Here is a 15,793-nt window from a genome sequence, read left to right on the forward strand (position 1 = left end):
CTCCATTTCTTCTTTGTTAAGTGCTTCATCCTCAGTAAGATTTGGAAAGTGCGTGAAATCGGAACCTTCCCATTGAGGTAAATCGATACCATCAAGATGTCGTTCTGCCAAGTCATCCATTTCTTCTTTGTTGAGTGTTTCATCCTCAAGATGATTTCTCAATTGATGAGAAATCGAAATCGCTCCATTAATTGAAGTCGATTCCTTCTATCAACGTCCTTGTATTAACTGCTGTCACATTTCCTTTTTTTTATTTTATAAAATTGACCACACTCTTTGAAGTACAAGGAAATATTACATATAGGAAGTTATTTTCCCTTATACATAAATGCATTTGTTTATAAACAAATCGATTTCCTATAAACAATTATGAGGAATGTGCCAAACATGTGCCAAACATTATAAGTGGATCACTCAACTGTATTCTTATAGTTGGGTGAAAAAGACTGTACATCCAAAAACATGCTTCATACACATTTTAAGAAATTAGTAAATAAATATAAGTAAATTCTTTACGGGCAGTGTACTACAATACACACTCACACGTTATCATAGCTTGAAGACCACAGCTTCGTCATCAAGTCGAAAAATCTTAAAGCAGCAGCTTCAAAACCAAAGTCTTATCACTCAGCCATATAAAACAATCAAACGCAATGAATAACTAAAATGCAACAAATTGAAAGCGTAGAGGAGGCGCGTTATCCAGCATAAATTAGCAATACTAAATCAAAGATGTGGACACGAAAGCAGAATGGACGAAGAGAATAGTAATATTCAAACGGCTTTAAAAACCTTTGTAAACAACCTTCTAGGGCACATCAGGACTGTGTGTTGTGCATTAAAACCATCAACCATGGAATTAGCTTTGCACGAACTAAGCTCAGCAGGCTTCTTGAATCATGAAAAAAACAAGACAAACCTCACACCAACAATCTACAAAATGCAAATTAGAAGCCTATAATCACATATATATCCATTATACAGGACATTCGTTCAGTGGCAGAAGAATTCACCCCAACAATGGCAACACAGACAACCAAGATACTCACAACAACAGCAACAAAGGCAACCAAGATTCCAACAGATGCCACAACCAATGGCGGTAGATGCATCCCAGTAGCTTAGACGACAAACCCACTATCAGGAAAAGGATAACAATAAGAAAGGTAATCCCGGAAAACTAGGTTATGATGAAAAATAAGATATGATCATTGACGCAGTGAATATGATTAAAGAACAAGAAAGTGACGTAGATCAAAGTGCAAGTTTTTATTAATCAGACACAAGTTATCCTTATGATAACGAATTAAGTCAGGAGAGTAACGTATACACTCAGTTTTGTAGACAAATGGATTTAAAGTGTGATCAGACAGAAGGATACTTCTGTCAGGAAATCAGGAAATTTTTCGGTTAGTTCCTTGAGAAAGCCACCAGACTTCACTATATTTTGCTTAGAGGAAGGTCAAAAAAGTCCAGCTTATTAATAGATACCGGTTCCACCGAAAATTTTTTAAGTGAGGACCATTGTCCACCCCAATTTATAAAAAAAAACATATTCACCAATTCATATAAAGACAGAAGCTTGTGTTATTACAGTTGATTGTAATGCACATTTTCGAAAATATAAAATACAGATTAAACTAAAATTAGATACAATCTTTAATTTCCATGGATACTTTGTAGGATTTTTAGGAAATCAGACGTAAAAAGAAAATTATGCGATAATTGACTACCGTAAGAAACAGTTAACCATTAATGGTCGAGAAGGAGATTCCAAGGAAGAAACGGAAGTCGAAAATTTACCAGAACTTCATCACATTCAAGCATTAGGGATAACGGATTAATTACGAATGGATGACTTAGACACCGAAGAGAAGTTAGAACTCAGAAAATTAATCAATAGGTATGAAAATGCTTTTTATCATCCTGGTGATGATCTGACTTTCACTAATGAGGTAAAACACAAGATTGAGATAAAGGAGCCGTATATAAGAAGTAGATCGGAAGATATCCGAGATGCTGGAATAAGGCATTATAAAACACAACTCTTCTCCATATAATTAACCTATATGGATAGTTCCCAAAAAGGAAGATAAGGTAAGAAATAAGGAATGGAGGATCATAAAAGATTATAGGAAGCTTAACGCTATTACCGAAGATGATAGGTATCCTATACCCATAATTGACGATATTCTAGACAAGTTGGGTCGAGCTAACTACTTTACGACATTGGACTTGACGAAAGGATTTTACCAGGTTGAGGTAGACCTGAATATAAGAATGCCAGTCGGTTTAATAATGCTCCTGCAACTTTTCTGCGAATGATGAACAATGTTCTTAGGGATCATATCAATAAGATATGTGTAATATTATGGACGACATTTTAATTTGTTCAACGTCATTACAAGTACAAATGAAAAACTTGGGAAAAGTTTTAAAAACCTTGGAAGAAGCTAATTTAATTTAAGGCCAAATCAGATTGTTTAAAAAAGGAAACTGAGTTTTTGGGACATGTTGTGACTGAAAAAGGAATTAGTACTAATCCGAACAAGGTAAAATGCATAAATTATTTCTCTATACCAAGGAATATCAGAGAAATACAAAGTTTCCTAGGGTTAACAGGATATTACAGGAAATTTAATCCGAGTTATGCAAGGTTTGCAAAACCATTGAGAATGAAAAAGGATGCAACAATTAACTCAACTTAAGAAATTGAAGAAGAATGTGTTTCCAATTTATTTAGTTATAAACAAATGGAATGTCATTACGTTAAGAACATCACGAAAATAAACATACCAGATAATAAACCATACAAGTAACAATTATTCACTAAAATTATCTGGAAATCATTTAATGATCATAGAAAATTGAAAAACAGAAAGTTACTAATTATACTATATTAACATTAATAATAGTTATTATAATCCTTATATCACAGTACTTATACATAAAATACAAATCAAAATTAAATAAAGTCAATGTAGCGGTAAACATACCCTTCCCCGTAGGTCCTTTGGATCACAGGCAAGAGTCGTCGTCAATCACATTAAGAATACCGAATATATAACAGAACTAAGATTTAATTTAAACAAAAAGTTACTAGTTATGCTATTTTAATATTAATAATTGTTATTATAATCATTATATCACTGTACTTATATGTAAAATTAAATAAAGTAAATGTAGCAGTAAAAATACCCTTCCCCGTAGCTCATTCATCAGATGTTCATATTGCACCATGATCATACGATGATCATATTCATAACATAAATAAATCTCTTTTCAAATCATGAGACACTCATTCATCAGATAGTCATATTACGAGGTGTCACTATAAACATATTTAGCACACAGACACAGATATCATATCCAAAGCCAATCATAAAATCTAAACATAATGCTAAGGTTAAATCAAAATTATCAATAAAGAACAGTTCTATTCCAACGGTAAAAATACCCGTAACGTCCGTTTTTATTGAGTTTGGTTTTCCCATCACCAAGTTAAATTTTAGGGTTAATTTGTGGCTCCTGTGAAAAAATTGATTAAAAAAGTTCTATAAAGAAAAAATGTTATAAAGAGAAATAGATCGCTTTATTCAAAAGGTATTATGTTTACTTTCAAAGTAGTTATGAAGTATTTTGACTATGTGTTGAATTTAAGGTATATGTAGGAGCTCACTCAGTGTGTCGAGCGCTGAAAGGCAGGCATGCGATTGCAGCAGCACGGACTAGGAGAAAGATTTGACGACAGAGAGGTGAACACAAAAAAAGAAGGTAAAATCTCACAAGTATGGAAATACTTTAAAACGCCAGATGACAAAAAATTTGCAAAGTGCATTAACTGCGGAAAAGAGTAAAAACTTGCGGAAATACTTCAAACTTGCACGATCATTTGAAAAGATACCAATCTGGCTTAGAAATGCTTGTCCAAGATTCCAGCACTCCAACTATTTCGGCGGATACTGACAATTGTAGATCGTCGATGCATTCTGTAGCTTCTTACTTTAAAAGAGCCATTTTGTATGACACAAAATGATTGCCCGGGATGTGCAGCCTTATAACATAGTTGAAAACGACGGTTTTGTAAACTACTGTCAGGTATTGGATCCCAGATATAAGCTCCCAAGCAAAACACACCTAACAGATGTGCTAATGCTTAATTTGTTCAAGAAACTTCAGCTAAATTAACAATAATGCTAGAAGGTATTTCTGATATATCTGTCACTTGTGATTAGTGGACATCGATTATGATTTGAAAACTGCGTCATTAGCCGCAAGAAAACTATTGAATACAACTAACAACACGGCTCAAAATATTGCAGACACTTTGAAAGACATTTTATACCATTGAAATGTGCTCAACAAAACCGTTTGTATTGTTGCCAGCTCTATGCTGAAAGCATGCAAAATATTAAAAATTAGAAATCTTCCATGCTGGTTTAAAATTCGAAAAAGACGATTTAGTAAAAGCTTTGGTTACAAAGTGTAAGGCCATAGTCAGATTTTTCAACCAAAGTACCAAGATGGAGCAGATGGTTTCTACCTAATGATCCAGAATCCTAATGATGACAAATGATGTCATCGTTACAGTTCTATTATCAACTACTAAAGCACCGCTGCCTTTTACGGCTGAAGAAATCAATATCTTAAAAAATATAGAAAAAATATTATAATTTTTCCAACAAGCAAATGAAAAGATTTCTCGTGGAAAATACATATGTGACTCTTTCGCTGATCGTACCCATGGCTATGGGCTCTACCGCAAAGTGGAAAACCTTTCACCACACCTTCAAACTTTGCAAGGAAAAAATTTTAACTTTCTAGAGACAATCAAAAAACGTCCATAAAAAAAGACCCATTAGCAAATACGCAAACGTGCGATCAGATGCCATTATTATTAAAAGACAATATCTGGAGAGAACTTTAGTTGCCCAAGACATGGATCCTCCTTTATGGATTAAGGTAAACTAAAACAATAAATACTCAATACTGAAGAAACATATATTTTTATTGAATTATATTTCAGGTGAACCAAACGGATTGTCCCTTGCTCAAAAGGCTGATTTTAAAATACTTGTGCATCCCCGCAGCATCCGTCGAGTCCGAAGGAGTATTTAGCAAGGGGGGGCAAATTGTTTCGGAGAGGCGAACCAGGTTCAAGAAAGAAAATGTGAACATTATTTTATTCTTAAACCAAAAAAATTGGATCAAAAAACATTATTATCGTATATGAATTTTAATTGAAGCTTTAAATACACACCACATATTTTATTGCGGACGGGACTATCGCCCGACTATCGACATTACTATTGCCAACTATCGATGGTTGTAAAATAACTATCGTCGACTATCGATAGCGCCGACTATCGATTGTTCTCCCCCTCTAAGTTTTATAGTTCAATCTAACAAAACGAATGCAATGTGCACTACATATTTCCTTCTGGCAATTGCGTTCACTAATGTGAGCACCACACAGTCTGAAACTATGAGCTCCTTTCTGTGTGGGGCTCATCGTTATCATGAAAAGCTAAACTGAGAGCTACCGTTTCCACATGTTGTGTCGGGTGGAGAGTCTCAGTGAGGCCTGATGGAACCAGCTCTCACTTATATGTTGAGTGCCTATGATGCTCGATATGACAAGGCGAATTATTGGCGCCTCTAAATAACCAATGGCCATAAAGTTCCCGCGGCGATCGGTTTATGGACCGGAACGAGTATATTCACCTATAGTAGCTTGACGAGGATCGCTACCTCCCATATAGACTTCGACAGGTTACTACAACAAGAAAATTATATTTCGTAGTTTTGGCGAGTAAGTCTTGGTCTTAACACACACATAAACCCCCTACTGCAGAGTATCTACGTTGGGTAAGAAATTATCCATTGCCAGGTGATGTGCAACTAACAATGTCCGCATAAACACTTATTTTTACCTCGAGTATGTGTGGATACCTGTGCTCAACTACTCCTCCCCAGTGTTGCCACTCAAGAAAAGTATTTCTTACCAAAATTTAAGAAAAATCCTACCAAACCCGATCTAAACCCACCAAATGTTCCACAAGCCAAAAATGCGGTATATGTTTCTATGTACACCACCAAAGAATAGGCTATTTTGCTATTCCATTTGCTACACATCAAATTTTCGAACATTCAAAGTATACATACTATTGTAGATCGTCATTTATTGAAATCACTCTATCGCCTAAAGTTCAAAGATGGCCTATATCTTGATATAGCACCATTTATACCGATCTCCTGGTAAGAAATCTTGAGTTCATAAAAGTCGTATATATTTTTACCCCGATTTCAATGAACAACTGTGCCGAGTTTGGATAAACCGACCTCCCGATTTAAGAATTTGTTCCCAGAAATACACTTTTACTACCCATTTTCGCCGTTCCGTAAGTTTCATACACCCTTCAACCTCTGAGTATGAAACAGATCTGAATATATAGCCCCATTTTCCGATTGAAGCCATTGAACAGGTGAATTTTGAACGCACGAAAGCCGCATTTTTTACCGAAATTTGGTAGAGATCCCTTAACACTCGTACCAGTTACTGTCAATATCAGAACTTTCGCCTTTTTTTAAATTTGAAGCAGTGAGACGCAGTGTATGGTTTTATTCAACACTCTTAAGGAATACACACACAGAAAAAAATTAATTTGTAAAACAACAACTTTTGTCGAAAGAACGACGACGAAATTTGTTGACTTTTATGCAACAATTTATTTTGAATTTCAACGACCCAAAGTACAAATTTATTGCTGAAAGGCATTAATTGTAAGCCAACATACAACAACAACAATATATCCATAAGCAAGGCCAAAAACCATTTAACCAACCAGCCACCATATGTGCCTTTGCTGCTGATATTTTCTCTGTTATTTTTTTCTGTGCAGCGTCGACAAGAAGTGAAATAATTTTGAGTTACGCAGCAATTTGTTCGGTTATTAACTTGGTATTTATAGGTTGGAAAAACCTACCAAAAATTGAGGCCTGCCTACCTACCTACCAAGAGAAAAAAAAAACTACAAAAAACGGCAACACTGCTCCTCACTCGAAATTGAAATTGAAATTCTGGCAAAAGATCATTATGACTAGCAGTGAAACAAAACATTTTTTAAATTTGAATCAATTATAAATTTTATAAAAATGTTATTTGATTTTAAAAAACTATAAAAAGGTGTATTTTACTTTTCTCATAGCCATTTTTCGAGCATTGATTATCCTGGAAATACGAATTTTTGAGTTTGCCTTTTGGGCAAAAAAATGCACCTCACATTTTCCAGCGGACAATGGACGATATCCTTTGCCACTATACTGCCAATATATGTCACATCTAAATGGAAGACATTATGGTTTTTCGGAAACATTACATCAACATTCAGAGAACAATTAAATATGCTCTTCGAAATGCCAACATGAAAATTTCTCTAGAAAAGTCATGATTCTCAAGAAGCAAATATAATTCTTGGGTTATATGGTTAACTGATCGCAGAATTATATAAATACTTTTGAATTAGCCATTTCCTATTAATTTAAGAGAATTGCAAAGTTTTCTTAGGATGACGGGCTAAGAATTTTAAGAATTTCGTTAAGAATTTTACACAAATCGCTAAACCACTAATTGTTCTTACCTCTGGTGAAAACGGAAAAGTTTCCAAACACATGACTAAAAAGAACACAATCGTAATGAATGAAATAACTTTATTCCAAAATGTGAAAAACTTACTTATTTACTTAATCGGATGATAGCAAGAAATTTATTATGAATACAGATTCTTCCCACATAGCAATTTGGGCAGTGTTACCTCAGGATCCGAAACCCATTACATTTATCTCTAGAACGTTAAATAAAATGGAACGTAACTACGCAACGAATGACAAAGATTTATATTGTCGGTGTAATGCTATCTTGTTCCAGACGTCACTTTATTGATTTTGAGATAAACGCACTTGAAGTTTGCAAAATGCTTTAAACAGGCCATATTTAGCCCCAAAATCTCGAATAAGATACGTGAAATGTTCTTAGTGATTCTGAAAGACCGTCTCTTAATATCATATAAACCGACCCTAACTAAAAAAAAAACTCGGAAATAGCGTTTGGAACAAGATATCTTTAAACCGACGATATGACATTGTTTGGCCATTAAAAACTCTTAGAAATTATATATATGGAGTGACCAACCTGGCTAATCAATACGGACCACCAATCGTTTTCGCTTGCAATATCAATCCGTATTCCTAATCCCAAAATGAAACGTTGGCACGCTTTCATTGAAAAGTTCTCTCCAAAGATAGTCTTCAAGCTAGGATCAACTAATTTAGTTCCGGATGCTTTATTAAAAATAGAAATTCATAACATGACAAATGAATCAATAAGTGTGGACGAAGAGGATTTCGAGAAGCAACATTCGCCTTAAAGCACAGACACATTTATTATTTATTGAGGAAACAAGGAAACTCTTGAATCAGTTTAAACAACAATTACAAATATCGAAAAACAGTTTTACTCTACATGAGTGAGTATTTAACTTTGGGAAAACACGGCACATAATATTATAGAATATAATACATTTGCGAATTTATTAACCAATTTTAAGGAATATTTGAAAGCCAATCTCGTTACAGCAATAAATTATAGCCCAGAAGATCTCAATGAATGAATAAACAATAAATAAATAAATAATAATAATAATTTTTCTTTCACAAATTAAATTCCATTAGGTATTACTAATAGACACGATCAATGTGCCATTATTGCAGAAACACATAACATGGTCCATAAAGATTATAAAATCTCGCTTGTAAAACAATTAAACATTAAAGCGACTATTTCCGAAGCATAATAGAAACCACCTCATTTTACAGAATTCCTATGCTATCACCTTGATTCGGATAAAAATATCCAGAAGAGTACTTGTGAACACTCCAAAAGTATGTGGCGCAACCTAGAACAGAAGAGGTGCTCCGCTTTGCTGTCGCTGGCTAGAACAGACGTATCAGTCATTGCGTCCGTCATGCCAGATTATTATCTGGTCGAAAAACATGCTGGCAGACTGAAGATTGCAATTAAGGGCGGCACAGGAGAAAATGCTCAGAGCCCACAATATGGAAAGGAAGGTTAAGAACTTTGTGCCTGCACAAATAATATATGAAAACACAGGTGAACGTAAACAATTGCAACATGCAGATAACTGAAAGATCTAGGTAATCCCTCCTTTCCTTTAATTGGCTATGACAGAACATTTGTTCCACTAGCCGAACGTAGGATAGTGTTCCAAGCGCCTCGATCTTCTGCGCTCATTTTAAAATCTCTGACACCAAGTTTCGAGGTGTCTCCCATGACTTGATCTTTCCAACGGGATTTTGGTCTTCCCGGTTTGTAGTGTTTGCCTTCAAAAGACTTCTTTGCTGGAGCTTCTTCATCCATTCCGACAACATGACCTAGCCAACGCAGCCGTTGTATTTTGATGCGTGTAACTATGCCATCGTCGTCGTACAGCTCGTGGTTCATACGTCGCCAATAATCTCCATTAACGCAAACTGGTCCATTTTTACAAAGAATCTTTCTCTCAAATACTCCAAGCACTGCCTCATCTGCTTTCACAAGTACCCATATAACAACACGAGTAGTATCAGTGTCTTGTATAGATAATCCTCGTCTGTCAAGTCCAAAGTAGCATCTGTTTGCCAGTGTTATTCTAAGTTTTATCTCAAAACTGGTGTTATTCGTTTCGGTAATGACACCAATAATAAGGTCAAAAGTAATAACTGAAATAGCACTGTCTACAAGGACAATGTTAAAATTTAGCATATTATTTCATAAACATTACACTTCCAAATTTCTAGAAAATGATTTTGCTGTGTCGTCTATCAACGGCAACTTTTGTCTTTGCGGATATAAAAGATTACACGAGGGATTACTATGCATCGAAATAGAATAAGGATGCCTAGGTGTATAAAGAATATGGCGATATTCTTCATGTAATGAATATGACTTAGTACATGAATATAATTTTAGAAGAGAAGCGTTTTTTCTTGTTTTTTGAACAGTAATTAATTGAAACCCCTTTGATCCAATTAGATAATAGACGAATATAGAGGGTTATTAATTAGTAAGAAACGGCCTAAAAATGTACTACAGGATCTTGTGGCCATAAGGAATAAAGTTAATGACTTAATCGCAAACAATAATAAAAAATATGTTACAAATTTGGAACTGTTCAAAACAGTTGAAAGACTTTATACTGCCGTTAGAAGCTTTAAGAGACAGGCCTACGAGAAATGGTAAGCAGACACAGGTTTTGTTAATCGGTTATAACGACCCAAACCCATGTTTTGAGCAAGGCTTAAATACTTGCAAATGCAAATTTTTGCAAATTTTGCCCATGAACATTTCACTAAGAAACAGGGACAAACTTCTTACATATCAATGAGTGCAGTCCGATTCAAGTTTTAAGCTCAACGAACGGCGTGCCGTAGTGCGACACCTCTTGGGAGAGAAGTTTTTACATGGCATAGTACCTCACAAATGTTGCCAGCATTAGGAGGGGAAAATCCATCGCTGAAAATTTTTTTCATGATGGTCCCCCCAGGCGTTCAGCATCATAGGCGGGCATGCTAACCTCTGCGCTATGGTGGCTTAAGAACTTAATCCGACTAATTTACATTAAAGCGAAATTTATGACAATTACGACATGGTCAAAATGCACTTTATTGGTAGCACCTCCGATTTCGCTGAAATTAGGTTTGTAGATGTGGGTTGACCCAGGATCCCATATCTAAAGTTCATTTTTGGGGTAAAGGCCCCTGGACCCCCCTAGGCGCCAAAACCCCCCCTTTGGGGGAAGTGGTCCGACCTAGACAATATGGATATTAAATGAAAGATATTATGAAGTCGATTACGAAAACATGTCCAAAAATTGGACCCGGGAAGGCCCTAGGGGGTCTTTAGAATTTTGAACCCCCCCTACTCCTAGGCAATATGGTTATCAAATGAAAGGTATTAAGGAGTAGATTATGAATAAGCAAAAATACCTCTAATAATTGGACCCGGGAAGGACCTACTTGGCCTTGGGAATTTTGAACGCTGTTAACACAGGCAAAATGGGTGTCAAATGAAAGGTATTAACGAGTAGAGGACGATAGATATGCAAATTAATTAAGCTCTAAAAGATCTCTAAAGAAAATATTTCAAGAAAATCGAAAATTTTTTGAAGAATTTTTTTTTTGACGATTGACGATCAAACAAGTACCATTTTTTTTATATATCTATTACAATAATTGAGCTACTACACGCACCGTTCATTCAATTCTCACTTCTGATTTTGATCGACACGGACATAATTTTATACGCAATAATGACATAAATTGTTCCCGACGACATTGTGGCGTGATGGGTTGGCGATAATGGTGAAGAATTGGTGGATTAACTGATGGAATTCGGTTTACTACCCAAAAGAGGCACCATGTATTGCCCCCACGGCCAGGAAAAAACATTTGTTTTGACTAAATGTCAAAATGGTTTTAAATGGCGATGCTATTCAATCTATTTAATCACATTTTCTTCCATAATTCGTAATCTACACGTTAATACCTTTCATTTGGAACCCATATTCAAAATTCTCAAGACTCCGTAGGACCTTCCCGGATGCAATTTTTGCATATTCGTATTCTACTCGGGTCAGAGGCTGGCCTTTGCGGACAGTGTGAAAACCAGACTAGTCAAGCTGATGCATTCAGATAGATGGAGTAAGCACGGTGCCTGTTGGTCGGCAGGCTGGTACGGTAAGATCAGCCAAGCCCACAGGAAGCAGTTGGAAACCGGGCTAGGCAAGCTGATGATACGGATACAAAGAAGTGCTGAGGCACTGTCCGTTGTTGAGGGGAGGATAATCAATTGAGCCTTAAGTCAACCCAAAGAGGTGATATATCGCCTGCCATGCTGCAAAGAGCGAGACCGAATGCCATGAGACTTCTGGAGTGGATTTTCATGGCTTGTGTTTTGCTTGGCTTTATGCAGACTGCGTGGCGGAGGATGGGGTCGGCCCAAGGACTTAAGGCCGATTAGTCTGTCCTCTTGAAGACACCTGAGACACTGTTGGATGCGTAAATCAAGGATCTTCTTGACCCTTCGTTGGTAAGCGGCTACCTGCATGCCTGTACCAAGGGTTAGTCAGATGATAGTGCCCCCACGACGTGGGAATTCGGGGGAAGGCTTTGAATAAAGTGGAGTTGGAGTGAAGTGAACAAACTCGTTCCGGTCCGGACCGATTGCAGGAACAGGGTGGCCATTGGTTATTCAAAGGCGCCAATAACTCACTTTGTCATATCGAGCTTCATAGGCACTCAGTATTTGTGCGAGAGCCGGTGCCTCCTAGCCCCCCCTCTTCTGGTTTTTGTTGTTGTAGCAGTGTGTTATACACTGAGGCGGCAGTCCTTGCCGATGAAGAACTCCATCGGGTCCATCCGGTACTTATATCCGGCTGCCATGCCTCTTCTGGTGAACAGGATTGATGTAATGCTCAAGGGCAGGGTTCGTTGAGAAAGATTGTGGCCAGGTGAACGCCGCAGGGAGGAGGATTATCCCCCTCTTGTGGCTCTTGGCTATCAATTGGATTCTCAGGTGCTTTAAGGAGGAAAGAGTGAAGTGGTTGCATAAGCTGATGACGCCGCCTTTTTATTGAGCAGTCGAGAGCCAATGGGCTTGGCATAAACCCCAGGAAGACAGAGCTAGTGTTGTTCACGAGAAGGAGATGGCTTAATATCTAGGCGTTATTCTTAACCAGAAATTGAACGGGAGAAGAAACTTTGAGGAGAGAGTCAAACGGAGCATGAATGCACTTTACTTACGTCGCAACTTGGCGGGCAAGAGTTAGGGATTTAAGCGGAGTACGGTCCACTGGATTTACACTGCTGTGGTTAAGCGGATCCTCTTCTATGGGTGCCTGATGTGGCCCAGGGCTCTCCTGAAGGTGTGCCTTCGCGCAATGTTGAAGAAGGTACAGAGTATTGTGCTTTTATCGAAGGCGAGGAGGAGTGCTCCGAGAGCAGCTTTGGAAGCGGTACTTGATCTGAAACCTTTGCACTTGTACGTGGAATGCGCAGTGTTCAACACTGACCTCAGAGTGTGGGAGTCAGGGTAATGGCGCTCTTTGGATTTCGGGCATACGTTTGTTCTGCGGAAAGCCGCTGGCGTGGGACCACTACGTGACATTGGTGACACGACGGACGGATGTGCCGCTGGATCTTTCTTCCATGTTGTCTTTCCTGGGAGGAAGCTTTTGTCTAGGGTCATTAAGCCATTCTAGGGTTCCTCTGTCTACATGGATGGATCCATGGATGGATGGGGGCACCGAGACAGGGGTTTTTGTTGAATTTCTAGGAATAAGGGAGTCACATAGACTTCTGAATGGGTCCAGTGTCTTTCGGGCAGAGGTTTTCGCGATCCTCAGGGCTTGGATGTGATATGTCACGTTTTATATTGACAATCGGCGACGCCGATTGTGAATCTTCCTCTGTGTTGGCGTGGATTCCTACAATGACGATTGCCAACGGCCAGTGACCGATGTTCAGCGGAACAAGGACGTCGATTGTTGGTGGCAGTCCTGGCCGGCCACTGCAATGTCAGGTTGCTGACATGCCCAGGTCCATAATGAGAATCCAAAGAACCAAAATTCTAAACCTTGTTAAACTCCGAAAGATGAGTAAGTTCGTTCCGGTCCACATAGGAACAGGGTCAAACTTCTCACGTATCAATGAGTGCTATCCGATTCAAGTTTTAAGCTCAATGATAAGGGACCTCCTTTTTATAGCCGAGTCCGTACGGCGTGCCACAGTACGACACCTTTTTGGAGAGAAGTTTTTATATGGCATAGTACTTCACAAATGTTGCAAGCATTAGGAGGGAAAAAACCACCGCTGAACATTTTTTTGATGGTCTCGCCAGGATTCGAACCTAGGCGTTCAGCGTCATAAGCGGGCATGCTAACCTCTGCGCTACGGTGGCCTTCAGGCCTCTCAATATTTAAGCAAGAGCCGGTGCCGCCTGGCCTCTAACTAAGACTCTCCACTCTCAACTCAATATCGCTGATTGTCCGCGACTGCAGTTAGCTTCCAGCTAAGTTTCTCGTGGTAACGAAGAAGACCACACAGATTTGAACTCAAAGTACCAGCCTGTGTGGTGTTCATAGTTATACCCCCCCGGGAATAAGGAACTGTAGTAAGAAAATCTAAACATAAACAAAAAAAAGGAATCTTTGGGCTTGGAATATTTGTATTTTTGGTTTTAAGATCATTCTTGATAAAGACCTAAACAATCTACGTTTCCGTTATTAAGTTAGAGAATCAATTTGTAGCCGGTACCGTTGATACCAACGCAGCCATACAGCAAGAGACTTGCTTGTTAAATGCGTCATGCACATTCCCATCATGACCCGCAAAAAAAAAACCATTTTGCGCCAACGTTCCACCATGGGCACCTTTTACACTGACTGTTCTCTGAGCGTTTGTTAACGTTCTAGACGAAGTGCCAAATTAAAAGTCTTTGAAAAAAAGCAAACCCAAATAATAAAATTTAAAACACCAGCAAATTTGAGATCAAATTAAAATATCTTAATGGTCAATGGGAATACGAATAATGTTTGGTTGTTGTAGCAGTTTATTGTGTTCTATCTTTCGTCTGCTTGATTCTGTTGAGTGTCAAGACCCAGGAACTCTGCCACTAAGATGGGGTGCGTCCACAGGGATCTGGGTCTGAGTCGAGTGGATCTGGCCCGGCAGTTAAACAAGTGACGTGCACGTGCGGTCCCTGGTTACAGTCGGGACATACATCTTGCACGTCCGCATCAATCCTAGCTCTGTGGGAATTGAGGCGGCTGCATCTGCCGGAACGTAATAACGTATCAGCCAGAATTACTCTTGGTTGGTTTGCCGGGGGAGGTCGATTTCTTCGGGTGCAATGGGTGGCGGTTGTTCTCCAAGGACTACATTCACCCGGTAGCCAATTACCGCATCTGCTATGTTGTTGTTTACACCCGCTTGATATGCCGCTTGATCTAGAGGTTCTCTCTTGTAGCGCTGAACGTCACGCTCTAGATCGTGTAGATCTACCTTAAGGCTTCTGGGCGGTGGATATCTATCCACAAGATGATGATTTGGATGGTTTCTGTGATAACCGCCCAAAAGGTATTGCTGGACAGCATGTACTTATGTCTTCGCACTGGTAAGATTTTTGTCTCCTGGTAGAGGTGGTCCACATGAGAACTGAGGAGACAGCCCGTCGCAGTTCAGAGGGCGGCATTCTGACAGATCTGAATATTATTCCACTGCGTGTCACAAAGTTGACGAGACCACATTGGTGCTGCATAACTTACCACAGACCGGCCAATTGCTTTGTACGTGGTCAACAAGGTTTCTTTGTCTGCACCCCAAGTGCTGCCAGCAAGTGACTTGAGGACCTTGTTTCTACTTTTGACTTTATCGCAGTTTGCTGTGGCATGTGAGGAGAAGGTGTAAGAGCTGTCAAATGTGACGCAAAGTATTTTGGGACACTTGATGGTCGGAATCATTTTTCCATCGACCATCACAGTCAGCTCGGTATTCACCTCACGCGTATTTGTAGTGAACAATGTGGCTGAAGATTTGGTGGCGGATGTCTTCAGATTTCTTGCAGCGAAATATGAGGCAAGTTCCTTGAGGTATCCGTTCAACCTATCGCAGATGTCATCAATGGGTGGGGGGCCTGATGCCATGATCGTACAATCGTCCGCATATGATACGATCTCTA

General features: G+C 38.6%; 2 long non-coding RNA genes across 2 annotated transcripts; one reads left to right on the forward strand and one right to left on the reverse strand.

The window, feature by feature from the left end:
• The first annotated feature begins 3,676 nt into the window (after positions 1 to 3,676).
• LOC131995921 (uncharacterized) lies at positions 3,677 to 5,253 on the forward strand. Its single transcript, XR_009397690.1, has 2 exons — positions 3,677 to 4,962; positions 5,027 to 5,253. It is a non-coding gene; the product is annotated as an uncharacterized LOC131995921 (long non-coding RNA).
• LOC106090423 (uncharacterized) lies at positions 4,984 to 5,932 on the reverse strand. The gene is made up of 2 exons (XR_001221825.2): positions 5,261 to 5,932; positions 4,984 to 5,187 (listed from the first exon to the last, which is right to left on the reverse strand). It is a non-coding gene; the product is annotated as an uncharacterized LOC106090423 (long non-coding RNA).
• Positions 5,933 to 15,793: the final 9,861 nt, after the last annotated feature.

This window comes from Stomoxys calcitrans, chromosome 3 (assembly GCF_963082655.1).
Source record: "Stomoxys calcitrans chromosome 3, idStoCalc2.1, whole genome shotgun sequence".
Classification (NCBI taxonomy): Eukaryota; Metazoa; Arthropoda; class Insecta; order Diptera; family Muscidae; genus Stomoxys; species Stomoxys calcitrans.